The following is a 14,085-nucleotide window of genomic DNA, read 5'->3' on the forward strand; positions in this document are numbered from 1 at the left end:
GAGCCTCTATTAGTTTCAGCAAATCCGGCTTAGGATAACTAGCTAACATCCCTATCCTGTATCTTGACAAAGAGCCAACTTTTACATTCATAAATATTCCATCCTTTGATATTCTGCTCTTGACTGCTGCCTTCAACTCTTCTGATCTTCTGATGTACTCAGATCACAAATGTGATATACTCAGATCATAGATGTTGATGATATTATTAGCTCCAGTAATCTTTGACATCATCTATTATATACCAACAGCTATCTTTTAATGTCAAGCTTTATGGCATCTGGAAGTTTAGCATCCAATTTTTCAGAAACATCCTTCTTTACTTGGTCAATCTCATTTTTGATAGAAGTGACATCCTGATTGTGTTGAAGAGCTTGAATTTGATGTAAATGTAGAGAGTTATGATGTGCCTGTAAGAGCTTCATGGTGCTAGCATTTGTGGTGGATTGAAGAGCTTTATGTGTCTCTTGAATTTGATGGATGAGAGTGGTCTTAAAGTGTTGAACATCACATTCCTTGGAAAATGCCCAGGAAGGCAGGCCAGATCTGGGCTGGGGCCTTCTTCTCCCCCTATGTCCATGAGCTCTTCACTATCATCACCATCATCTCCAAAGAAATCTGCAGATTCACCAGTACCACAGTCAACATCATCACTAGCTCTAGGTGGCATGGTTGTGATGGCATCCTTTGCTCTTTGTATTGATTGAGTAGTATGCACCAAGTTCAGCATCTTTTCTGCATTTGCATTACCCTGTTCAGCCAAAAGTTGATATGCTGGAACAGGATGAGTAAATGTCTCAGCATCCAAAGAGATGGAATCTATGACAACTTGATCATGCTGAGATAGTTTCTCTTATCTCTTATCTCGTATCCTCACATGAAAGGCTCAAATGTTGTTTGACCTACATAAATAAGAATTGGCTGAGAAGAGGTAATCTGTGATCATATGATTAGAGGAAGACCATTTAGGGCTAAGCATACTCATTTCACCAGAAAAATGAGTGCATTAGCATCTGTGACTGGGGTCACAGTTTGACTCACAGATTGCTCTGTGGTTATGACAGTGTGTTGTCCTCCACTTGTAGTGGGAACCTCCATTGGAATTGGAGAGGATTTGACTGGGTTAGTGTCATGTACACCAGCCTCAAACCTTTGTGCACCTTGCAGAGCACTGTCACATAAATGTGATAAGATTGCCCTTCTTATGATATTGTCATAGGCAATTGTTCTTCTAGCTTTGACTGCTAAGACAGCTTCTGCTAGAGTTATGAGGGGAGTTGTTCCTTTTTGAGGAATCTCCAATTAAATTGGAGAGGATTTAGATAGCTCCCCCTCAGGAGTACTATCCTCAAACCTTTCAGTCTATGAAGACTGTTTGTGCACATGAAGGTGCAAGAGAAACATTCATGAAATATTCAGTAACTGATAAACTTTCATGTTTGGTGGATTCTTTTCTCAAACAACTGAATCAATCTAAAGGTCATCAAGAAATTGCTATCCTTTTATAAAACAAGTGGCTTTTGAGAGTCACTTGAGTGGGATTGTGTTTGAGTTTGTGTTTGTGTTGCTGTGCTTAGGTAAACCACAGTTTGGTTTTGAGGTGATTTTGCGGCAGTTTTAGCACTAATACGTGTGAATTGATTATTTGAATTCCCTGTTGATGTCTTGTATTAGACCTGAAATGCATTGAACAACTGTATCTCTTTGGAGTTTCATTAGACAAATACATTGTAAGATATTTTAGTTGCAAGCACTATTGCAGAGAAGACAAAATTTAATATAGATATAAGCACATAGTAATTATTACACAAACAAGATATTTCAAAACAAGAATCGGAACTTTCATAAAAAAACATAGTACATTAAGACATAGATTTAACAAGTAAATCATAATCCTAACTACTCTAATTCAGACTCCTTCTTCTCGGCCTCCAACCTCCTTGTCCTGCGCTGGTAAGCTCTGGACATGGAGTGTGCAAAAGAGATGATCCTCTCCTGCAATTCCAAAGCAGCAAGGCGTTGCTGCTCAGCCACCCTGGCTCGTCTTACCTGCTCGAAAGAGGCTTCCATCTCAAAGAAGAGAATGTCGATTTGATCATCCCACGAGAGTTCGTAAAAGACCTCAAGTGGAATATCAAAGGGGCTGTAAACAACCCCCTTGAGGCGGACACGAAGTCCAAAAAGATCAAAATACACTAGATCATCATCCAAATGATGGACCGGTTGATAAGCTCCATTAACAAGTCTGTAGAAGACTGGGGCATCCATTTGAATGTGAGAGAGAGAGAGAGAGATGAACAGAAGGTGAGTTTGAAATTTGATGTTTGTTGAGAGTAGGAGAGTGATGAGTGATAAAGAGTGAAGCGTTTTAATTTATAGAGGAAGTAAAGATAGAAACCAAGAGACTCTTGAGTTGCCCGGATAATAGGAATAATAATCACATAAGCCTACTAGACAGCTAGAAATGACTAGTGACTATTCCCCATGCAAGTACTCAAGAATATTAGTTTATTTTAAAGAGTAACTATTCCCCATGCAAATAAGCACGTACTCCCTACACAAAAAGTAACTCTCCCTATCAGCAAGCAATTAGATAAAATTATCACTATCAGCATACTCAAAACAACACAAATAATGTACTAGTCTACTAACATTGGACTAACATATTTCCACGTAAGCAAGAAATCTTATAAGCATGTAAATGTGTCAATAAGTTAGAGAAATTTTAGAGACAAAGTATGTCAAAAGTATTTTTTTGAACATAATTTATGAATTAATTTTGTTCAGTTTTTCATACTTTTTGCTTCTTTTGATATGTTATTTATTAGGTTCACATACTGAAGATATGACGTAATAATATTCAGTTTACTTAGAATTTTGAGAAATTCCAAGTTAAGATATATGGGGAAGTCTGGGTATTTATAGAAAAAGTCAAATACTTATCGAGAAGTCAAATAAACGTTTGATATTAAACTTATCGAGAAGTAATTTTGAATTTAAAAAAGGTACATTCGATAAGTCATTTTATTAATTCTTTTCGAGAACTAAGAGATGATTTATCGAGCACTCTGATAAATGCCCAGTTTGTCCAAAAAGGACTGAAATAATTCTAATTTATTTGAATTGAATCAAATTCAAATCAGAATAAATTTTCCAAAATTATTTGACTAAAATAATTCATTGAATTAAATTATTTTAGTTCTGAGTTATTGATAAGTCTCAAAATATTTTTTTTCGAGAACTCTGTGAATTAACACTATTAGAGAACTCTACATGGTCTTATCGATAAATCATAATAGAGCTTATCGAGAAGTCATTCGAGAAGTCTGTAAATAGACTTGTCGAGGACTCACTCGAGAACTCCAAAATGACTTGTCGATAAGTCATTTTGACTTATCGAGAACTCAGTTCTCTATACCTTTGAGTACTGTAATTCTGCCTTGTGTTAATTTTACACATTTAAGATGTAAATTAACAACTGAGCAGTTTACTTAGAATTTTGAAATATTATAAGTTAATTTTTGAATTTTTAAGAAAAATAAATATACAGAGATTCTGAAATATTTATAATTCATATTTCAGTTAATTTCCAATTAAATCAAACTAGGTTGATTTATTAGAAATTAATCTGATCCAACATATTAGCTGCGTTCTTTGCCTTAGGATGAAGAATTGAGCATTCCAATTTCACTCACAAGTCTAGTGAAGGTTGCTTCATCCAAAGGTTTGGTAAAAATGTCAGCTAATTATTTTTCTGTTGGAACAAAAATGAGCTCAATGGTACCATTTGTAGCATGTTCCCTGATAAAATGGTACCTAACATCAATGTGCTTTGTTCTAGAATGATTAACTGGATTAGCTACTATAGATATGGCACTAGTATTATCACACATAATGGGAATTTTGTGTAACACTAGACCATAGTCCATTAGCTGATTTCTAATCCAAAGCACCTGAGCACAATAACTTCCAGCAGCTATATATTCAGCTTTAGCTGTGGAAGTTGACATAGATTGTTGTTTCTTACTATACCAGGATACAAGTCTTTGAACAAGAAATTGACAGCTTCCACTAGTACTTTTCCTATCAACCCTGCATCCAGCAAAATCTGCATCTGTGTATCCAACAGCTTCAAAACCAGTTCCCTTAGGATACCATAATCCCAAGTTTGGAGTTCCCTTTAAGTATCTGAAAATCCTTTTTACAGCCATCAAATGTGATTCCTTTGGATTGGCTTGAAATCTGGCACATAGACAAGTAGCAAACATGATGTCTGGTCTACTAGCAGTCAAATAAAGCAATGATCCAATCATCCCTCTGTAGCTTGAAATATCCACACTCTTGCCTTTCTTGTCTTCATCCAACTTGGTTGCAGTAGACATAGGTGTAGATGCAGGTGAGCTATCCACCATACCAAATTTTTTTAATAATTTATTCACATATTTGGTTTGGCTGATGAAAATACCATCACTTCTTTGACTAACTTGAAGGCCAAGGAAGTAACTCAATTCTCCCATCATGCTCATTTCATACTCACTCTACATTAGCCTAGAGAATCTTTGACACAACTTTTTATTTGTAGATCCAAAGATGATATCATCCACATAGATTTGAACTAGGATCATATCTTCACCATGCTTCTTGTAGAAAAGAGTCTTATCAATAGTACCTCTGATAAAACCATGTTTGAGTAAAAATTCTGACAGTGTGTCATATCAGGCTCTAGGTGCCTATTTCAATCCATATAGAGCCTTGAGTAATTTGTAAACAAAGTTAGGGAATTCTGGATCTTCAAAGCCAGGTGGCGGTTGCACATAAACTTCTTCTTCTAGTTCACCATTAAGAAAAGCACTCTTGACATCCATTTGATACACCTTGAAATTTGAGTGTGGAGCAAATGCCAGAAAAATTCTTATTGCTTCTAGTCTTGCAACAGGAGAAAAAGTTTCATCATAGTCAATTTCCTCTTCTTGTGAGTAGCCTTTAGCAACCAGCCTTGCTTTGTTTCTAGTAACAATTCCATTTTCATCCATTTTGTTCCTGTACACCCACTTAGTTCCAATTATGCTTCTATTCTTTGGTGCAGGAACTAATTTCCAAACTTTGTTTCTCTCAAACTGATTCAGCTCCTCCTGCATAGCACATATCCAATCAGGATCCAATAGGGCTTCTTCAGTTTTCTTGGGCTCTACTTGAGATAGAAAACATGCATGTAGGCATTCAATAGCAGTTGCACTCCTAGTTCTCACACCAGCTGAGGGATCACCAATAATAGCCTCTACTGTATGACTATTATCCCACTTTCTAGTGTGTGTCTGTTGACTAGTGCCTTCATTATTTTCTTCAGTATTACCATGACTATCATTTCCATTCTCTTCTTCTCCCCCTGAGTTTGTGCCATCAAATTCAGGTGTCTGAAGAGAGCTTTCATTCCCATGATTTTGTTCAGAGGTCTCTTCATTTGTCACTTATTGTGCCATAACTTCATCTTCCTCATCAGAATCACTATGAATGGTTAGATTTTCAAATGCAAGGGTTTCAACATCATTTACATCAAGGCATTCCAAGCCTGGACACTTGTCATCATCAAAAGTCAAATATGTGCTTTCCATAATTTTCTTTTGATCAATCACATAAACTTTTTAGGCTGTTCTTTCCAATGAATATCCCAGAAAAATTGCTTCAAAAACTTTAGAGTCAAATTTTCCTACATATTCAGAGTTGTCTTTTGGAATATAACACTTGCTTCCAAACACATGTAGATGCTTCACTGTAGGCTTCATGTTAGACATGATTGAGTAGGGTGATTTGCCTTGAGCTTTGTTGATGAGATATCTGTTTTGAGTGTAGCATGCAGTATTAACAGCCTCTTCCCAAAAACTAGTTGGCAATTGAGCATCTTGTAGCAAAGTTCTAGCAGCTTCAACCAATGTTATATTTTTCCTCTCAACTACTCCATTTTGTTGAGGTGTTCTAGCTACTGAAAATTCTTGAACAATGCCTTTGCTTTTGCAGAATTCACTTAATGTTGAGTTTCTGAATTTTGTTCCATTATCACTTCTCAATATTTTCACACTAACTTTTCCTTCAGCATGCTTCTCAATTTTCTTGATGTGCTCAATTATAATTTTTGGAGTTTTATCTTTAGAGTACATGAACTCAACCCAAGTGTATCTTGAAAAATCATCAACCATGACAAGGGCATATTTGTTTCTTGAAATGGACAAGACATTTACTGGCCCAAACAAGTCCATGTGAATAAGTTACAGAGGTGCACTTATGGAATTCACAGTTTTTGACTTGTGACTAGATCTTTTCATCTTTCCTTTCTGACAAGCTTCACAAACTTCCAGTTGAGCAAATTCCAGACTGGGCATGTCTCTCACAAGCTCCTTCTTGACTAAGGTGTTGATTGCTTTGAAATTCAAGTGAGATAGCTTCTTATGCCATAATTTGCTTTGCTATTCTGATGCTTTGGTGTAGAAATAACACACTCCATCCTTATTTGTTGAGTCTAAGTCTGCAACAAACAAGCTTCCCTTTCTTACTCCTTTAAGAGTAATTTCACCAGTCTTTTTTCTAATAAAAGCATAATCTTCTTTGTTGAAAACAACTTGAAAACCTCTGTCTGCAAATTGACTAACACTTAGGAGATTTACTTCTAATCCAGCAACTAGTGCTACATCTTCAATGACAGCATTTTCAGAAATAATCTTGCCATATCTCATTGTGAATCCTTTGTTGTTGTCTCCAAAGGTCACCAAAGGGCCAGCCATCTCCTCAAATTGTGATAGCAGGGCCTTATCACCTGTCATATGCCTGGAACATCCACTATCAATGATCCACATAACCTTCTTTCCTTTTCCCTGCACACAATGAGGATTAATTGTGTTTAGTTACCCAAGCTGTGTTGGGCACTTTCTTCTTGTTAACTGATTTTGCATAGGTTAAATGAGAATTTTTAGATAAAATGGAATTCATAGACTATTGAGCATTTTCCCTTTTAGATATAGAACCAACTTTTGATTTTTATGAGATCAATTCTCAATTTATGGCAACTCTTCATCATTTTCATGTTGCAGGGAATGCAATCAAACTTGTCACAGAATGAATAGGGATCATTATCCTTAGCTTATCCCAATCTTAGGTGATTCATTGATTCATCACTTTCATGTTAGGTGATTCATTGATTCACAATTCTCACCTCTTTCTAGGAGCATTTTCAACATAAGCAAAATTATTACTTTTGTTTATCCCAATCTTTCCATTTCTATTCTTCTTTTTCTTTTTGACCTGTTCAGCTTTAATCTCCTTCACAGACTCCTTAGTTTCTTGATTGGCTTTTGGTGTTTTAACAGAGATGGAAGACTGAGTTGTCTCATCATTTTTCCTTTCCTTGTCCTCATCAGCTATCTCATGTTTGATGATCAACTCTTCTTCACTGAAGTTCACTTCACATGCCTTGAACAAAGGTGATTCAACTTTCTTCAGAATAATTGGAACATCCTCAGTTTCAGTTGATTTTCCTTTGTCACTGATAGACTTCTTTTTGTTGTTCAAACCCTCATAATCAAGACCAATGGCGATGTTTGCACATGGCTTGTTCTTTTCATGATATTGGCCAATCAAATCAGAGGCATTTTTGAAGGATTTCAGTTTCACTTCATTCTTCTCCAACTTTTCTCTCAATACTGCTTCAATTTCACTTGCACACTTTAATTTTTTCTTTAAGTATGAATTTTCTTGCTTAGCAGTATCAAGCTCAACCAGCAACAATTCAGTCTCTTGTTTTTCACTCTCAAGTTTTTCATTGATCTTTTTCAATCTGCTAACTTCCTCATTTGCAGCAACCATGCTTGTATGAATGTGGAACATTTCCGTGCTGATCTTTTCAACAGTTTCCTTATATTGACTCACATTTAAATCAATTGTGGTAAGAGTTGGTACCTGTGATTTAGATGATGAAGAGTCTCCTTGCTCCAAGGCCATGAGTGCATAGTTTCCAACTTCTTCATCTTCATCATTATCTGAATCATCCCATCTTTTACCCTCAGCAATATAAGCTTTCCCTTGTTGCTTCTTTAGAAGAGCATCATACTTTGCTTCCAATTCAAGATAGGCTTTGTCTTTCTTTGCCTTCTTGGGTTTCCTACATTCTGTAGCAAAATGGCCCAGCTCATCACAATTAAAGCACCTTATGTTTGATCTATAAACAGATCCAGTTCTGTAGCCATTTTTGCTATCAGGAGTGTACTTCCCTTTTCCTTTCTAGCTGCTGTCTTTGTTGAAGGACTGTCCTTTGCTCTTGAAAAATCTTGGTTTCTTCACTCTAATGTTAGAGAATTTTCTAGCCAAGTAAGCCATTGATTTATCTAGCTCATCAAGCTCATCAAGAGTGTAGAACTTATCTTCTTCATCCAATTCCAGTATGATGTTAGGGAGAAAACACACGCTAATATTCACGCAAGTATACGCGTTCGTAAATAGTATAAGATATAAATCAGATTCGTTCCCACAGAGACTGGTTTAGGTTAAGTTCAATTTATGCACCTATGCAACAATGTATGGTTATTGCTCAATGCTAAGACAAATAATAAATTGGGTTTTTATTAAACTAAGAGATTATACTAAATAACATTAACTAAGAGAATTGAGGTTGAATTAATATATATGACATACAAGGGATTCTAACTTCATTAAATACTTCATTCAAAGTCATTGTTCTTAACCTTAGCATGTGATGGTGATGACACTAATCAGATAACACAAAACTGATAAACGCCAACTTTTATTGCACGAGTACCATTCTACCAAACATCCACAAAAGAGATAGAAGCTGAATAGGCACCAATTATATTGAGACCCTATATGTCTATAGAATTTGACAACATAATGGTTTAAGCACAAGTTATCTATCTTGATTACACAGGGCAAGTAAAACGGTTAGAGTTACCTACGAATCATGCATATAATACATGAACCTATGCTAGCATGGCAAGTTCTAAACCTCTATATTCACTGTCGCTTCAATAGAGATTAACACGCTATCTTATATGTTAGCTACGCATATAAGACGAATAAACACAACCAATACTAGGATATCAATCAATCACCACACACCAAGATATCAAAACAAATTAATTATTGAAATTCTTAAGTAAATCCGCTAAAACCCCATGACAACGATTAGCCCATAATCGAACTCATCGTCACCATGGGTTCCAGTGAAAGCATGGTATAAACAAGGTCTTAATAAACTGAATAATAATTAAAGTACGAATAAACGAGATCTAGGTTCAACAAGAACGAAAACGAGCATCCAAAGTTACAACTAATTCAAAGAATCACAAGTTGAAAACAAGATCTTCTTTTTTGGAGTTGTTCTATGCTTCTAGGTCTTCTCCTTGGTATCCCAATCTTCCCGGATGATGAAAACCCTTTTTTTAAGTATATATACGCCCCTAGTGGACCTAGACCCTTAAAATCGTCAAATTCCACTCAAAAAAGGCTTTTTCAGCGAAATCAGCGACCAGCCGCGCCCTGAGTGGCCGCTCAGCTCTCCTGAGCGGGCGCTCAGCTCTCTGAGCGGGCGCTCAGCTCTGCTGAGCGGGCGCTCAGCTACTGACTGGGAAAATATTCTGATGAATCTTGTTTTGGCCATAACTTGAGTTCTACTCGTCAGAATTAGGCGATTCAACTGCCCACGCGAAGCTAACGAGATTCTCTACAACTTGACAATGGCCTTGGCTTCCAATTCTGATCAATTTTCATCATATTTCCTTTAAAAGCTCTTTTCTTCATTTAACTGATACCTGAAATGCAATAACACAAAAACACATCAAAATACCAACAACTTGAGTCCAAAACACCAATTTAAGCTTGTAATGAAGCATTCCAAGTGGATATAATATCCACTTATCACACCCCCAAACTTGAATCGATGCTTGTCCTCAAGCATAAACAGACTCAAAACTATAAAACAAACCTAATGCATGAATGCAACTATGTGAATGCAACTAAATGAGAATGCAATCGATCCCCTCAGAATAACCATAACCAAATGAATAAGCCAATACCTCTAAGAATGCAATAACTTGAAACAGAGTTTGAATAAATCCCACAAACCAACTCACAAACCAGAAACGTGCGTGTATGGATGCTTAACAGATATACTCTCGATACTAGATCAATAACCCTAACTTATCTATCATTGAAACAATCAAAAGTTTATAAACAGAATAGACAATAAACACATTATGACTCACAACACCTCCTTTCTACTAGAGTTATACAAGGATTCACACTATTATTGAACACATAGCAAAGATGCTTATTTGACCGTGCAATGAATGAGGTCCCAAAAGACTTATGCAATAATACCCATGTAGCGAGCGTTAGGTTAGCGGATCCCAGACTATAAAAGCCTTAGGTCACTAGGCACAAAGTCCCCTAGAACTTAATAACTCGAGTATTAAAGAGCTCACTCTTGATCAATTATGCATAAACACATACTTTTTTTCTTTCTTTTTTTTCTTTTTTTTTCAACAATTTCTGAATGAGTGTGTTTCACTCCATCTCATTCAACCCTAGACTCCTCATAAAAATATGAGCCGGCTACTAGCCATTTGACGCCTAGCCTTACAACAACTAGCAATGAAATCCAAGTTTTTCTCCAGATAAAAAAAATCAGTGTTTCTACGTCATTACGAGAATATCACAAATTCTAAATATAACCAAGTGATTAAATCTCAACAACAAACAAGTATGATCATGATCTAGATCAAAAGCAACCCTATAAGACTTTGTGAAAATATTTGTTTCTGGCATGCAAATCAATTCATTCGGACTTAAATATCCCTCTATTCGTCATCACCACACTCAAATTAACATCAACTTATCAAATATCATAGTCCATCTTAAGGGATCATGCTAAATATGCATGCAAATGTAACTATATGAAATCACATAAAAACAAACAAATATGTCCTAAATGAACAATCATGCAAAAATATGAATGAACTACAACTAAACATGCAATATGAATCTATATGAATCTATATGGACACACACTACTAATCCTTACATTATCACCCCCAAACTTAAAATTTTCAATGTCCTCATTGAAGGCAATAATAAGGATTTCAGGCATACCTAATTAGCGGGAGATTCACCCTCGTCGGGTGGAGGATCAGGTGGCCAATCAACCTCGCCACTAGTGTCTCGGAAAATAGTACCAAAAGCGTGTGTCAAATCTTCAGCAAAATGACGGTGAATGTCGTGCATGGCCTCCATACGCCTAATTACTCGCTTGTACTGCTCATCACCAACACCAGTCCTATCAACTACCTGCTGCACATGAGAAGAACCCTCTGTAGGCACTACAGGATCCGTTCGGCTACCCTCTTCATCATCAAAGATATATCCCAACCCTTTGTCAAGGGGTGCACCTAAGAATGAATAACTCAAGTGATCTGGTAGTGGGCTGAGCTCAAGTGTGGGAGCATCTTCAATAGATGGCTCGAGATGCTCCTGAGAAATTTTCAGCTCTGCTAACCCAAGAGAATCGAATGGCACATCCAACTTCCTCTTCCACGGAGGTGCATTCAAAACCTGTAGTTGCTCTACTTTAAAACACTCCTCTTTAGTTGTGGGTAACTTTATTTCCTTGAACACATTAAAAGTGACCTTTTGATCGTGAACCTTCATCGTAAGCTCTCCTTTTTGCACATCGATCATAGTTCGGCCTGTAGCCAAGAATAGTCTTCCCAAGATGATGGGAATCTTCTTATCTTCCTCGAAATCAAGAATTACAAAGTCAGCAGGGAAGAAGAGTTTATCCACCTTGACCAAGACATCCTCCACTATACCTCGTGGATAAGCGATGGAACGGTTAGCTAGTTGTAATGACATGTATGTTGGTTTCGGCTCAGGCAGACCAAGCTTCTTGAAGATAGATAAGGGCATCAGATTGATGCTAGCTCCTAAATCACATAAACACTTGTCGAATGACAAGTTTCCGAATATGCAAGGAATAGTGAAGCTTCCAGGATCTTTAAGCTTCGGAGGCAACTTCTGTTGCAGCACAGCACTGCATTCCTCCGTTAGAGCAACGGTCTCTAAGTCATCGAGCTTCACTTTCCGAGAGAGAATACCTTTCATAAACCCCGCATAGCTAGGCATCTGTTCAAGAGCTTCAGCGAAAGGTATGTTGATATGAAGTTTCTTGAACACCTCCAGAAACTTCTCAAACTGCTTATCCAGCTTTTTCTTCTGCAGCCTTTTAGGAAAAGGAGGCGGAGGATAAATCTGTTTCTCCCCTGTATTACCCTCAGGAGGAGTGTGTTCCATAATAGTCTTCCTTGGTTCCACCTCTACTTCCTTCTGTACATCTTCTTCAGCTAAAACTTCAGATTCTGGAACTTGAGACTTTTCAGGCTCTTCGTCTTGCTGAATTTGGGGGCTTGCAACCTTTCCGGACCTTAAGGTGATGGCGTTCACATGTTCTTATACTTCCCTCTTGCCTGGATTGGCTTCTATATCACTAGAAAGCGATCCTGGTGGTCGATTGAATAAGGCATTAGCAATTTGCCCTATTTGGTTCTCCAGAGTCTTGATAGAAATAGTCTGGCTTTGGCATATAAGAGCCTGGTTTTTGCACATAAGCCTCAACTCCTCCAATTCAGATTTTTCATTCGAAGATAGACCTGCAACATGAGTTTGTTGTTGAAGTTGGAGTTGTTGCTGAAAACCAGGAGGGTTGAACAACTTATTTCGAAACTGCTGGAATGGCTGTTGCATCGCATTCTGATTGTTGTTCCAGCTGAAGTTAGGATAATTCCAGTTGTCAGGATGATAAGTTTCTGGAACTGGTTGCTGCGAACTCTGAAAGTTGCTCACAAACTGAGCTGAGTCAGTAGATATAGCGCATTGTTCCGTCGCATGTGGACCTGTACACAGCTCACAATCGCTAATTATCTGCTTAACACCATAGTTAGCCAGAGAATCGATCTTCATAGACAATGCCTTTAGTTGAGCAGTGATAGTCGTAGCTGTATCCACTTCAAGAACTCCTGCTACCTTGCCCTGTGGATATCTCTGGGTTGATTACTGATATTCATTAGCAGCCATCAGTTCAATTAGATCATAAGCTTCCTCATAGCTCTTTGCCCATAATGCTCCGCCTGATGCTGCATCGAGCATGGGTCTGGACTGTGCTCCCAACCCATTGTAAAAACAAGTGATGATCATCCAATCAGGAATTCCATGATGAGGACACTTCCTAAGCATCTCCTTGTAGCGCTCCCAAGCTTCACTTAGCGATTCTCCCGTTTGCTGCACAAATTGAGTAATTGCGTTCCTCATTGCAGCTGTCTTCGCCATAGGGAAGAATTTAGTAAGCAATTTCTAAGCAAGATCCTCCCAAGTAGTAATCGAACCAGCTGGTAGAGAGTATAACCAGCTCTTAGCCTTGTCCCTCAGAGAGAATGGGAACAGTCTCAGCTTCACACCATCTTCAGAAACACCATTGAACTTGAAGGTGTCGCAGATCTCAATGAAATCCCTAATGGGCATATTGGGATCTTCCGTTGAAGAACCCCCAAACTGGATTGAATTCTGCACCCATTGAATTATGCCAGACTTGATCTCAAAGGTATTAGCTGTGATAGCTGGCCGAACAATGCTAGATTGAATGTCATTGATCTTGGGTTGAGAAAAATTCATCAAGGCTTTCGTTCGTGCTGCTGGATCTCCCATTGTAATGAGTACCTGAAACACAAACAAATAAACTGTGAAAGTAAAAGAATCTGAGTCAGTAAACTTTAACGACCGCTGATGACAAGCACATAAACTAAAAATTAACACCGAGTCCCCGGCAGCGGCGCCAAAAACTTGTTAGGGCGAAAACACGCGCTAATATTCACGCAAGTATACGCGTTCGTAAATAGTATAAGATATAAATCAGATTCGTTTCCACAGAGACTGGTTTAGGTTAAGTTCAATTTATGCACCTATGCAACAATATATGGTTATCGCTCAATGCTAAGACAAATAACAAATTGGGTTTTTATTAAACTAAGAGATAATAC

At 37.6% G+C, this 14,085-nt stretch overlaps 1 non-coding gene across 1 annotated transcript; it reads left to right on the forward strand.

Annotated features, from left to right (window-relative positions):
- The first annotated feature begins 13,256 nt into the window (after positions 1–13,256).
- LOC141721888 (small nucleolar RNA R71) lies at positions 13,257–13,363 on the forward strand. Its single transcript, XR_012574930.1, has one exon. It is a non-coding gene; the product is annotated as a small nucleolar RNA R71 (small nucleolar RNA).
- The last annotated feature ends 722 nt before the right edge of the window (positions 13,364–14,085 follow it).

The sequence above is a fragment of the Apium graveolens genome, chromosome 4, assembly GCF_009905375.1.
Source record: "Apium graveolens cultivar Ventura chromosome 4, ASM990537v1, whole genome shotgun sequence".
Classification (NCBI taxonomy): Eukaryota; Viridiplantae; Streptophyta; class Magnoliopsida; order Apiales; family Apiaceae; genus Apium; species Apium graveolens.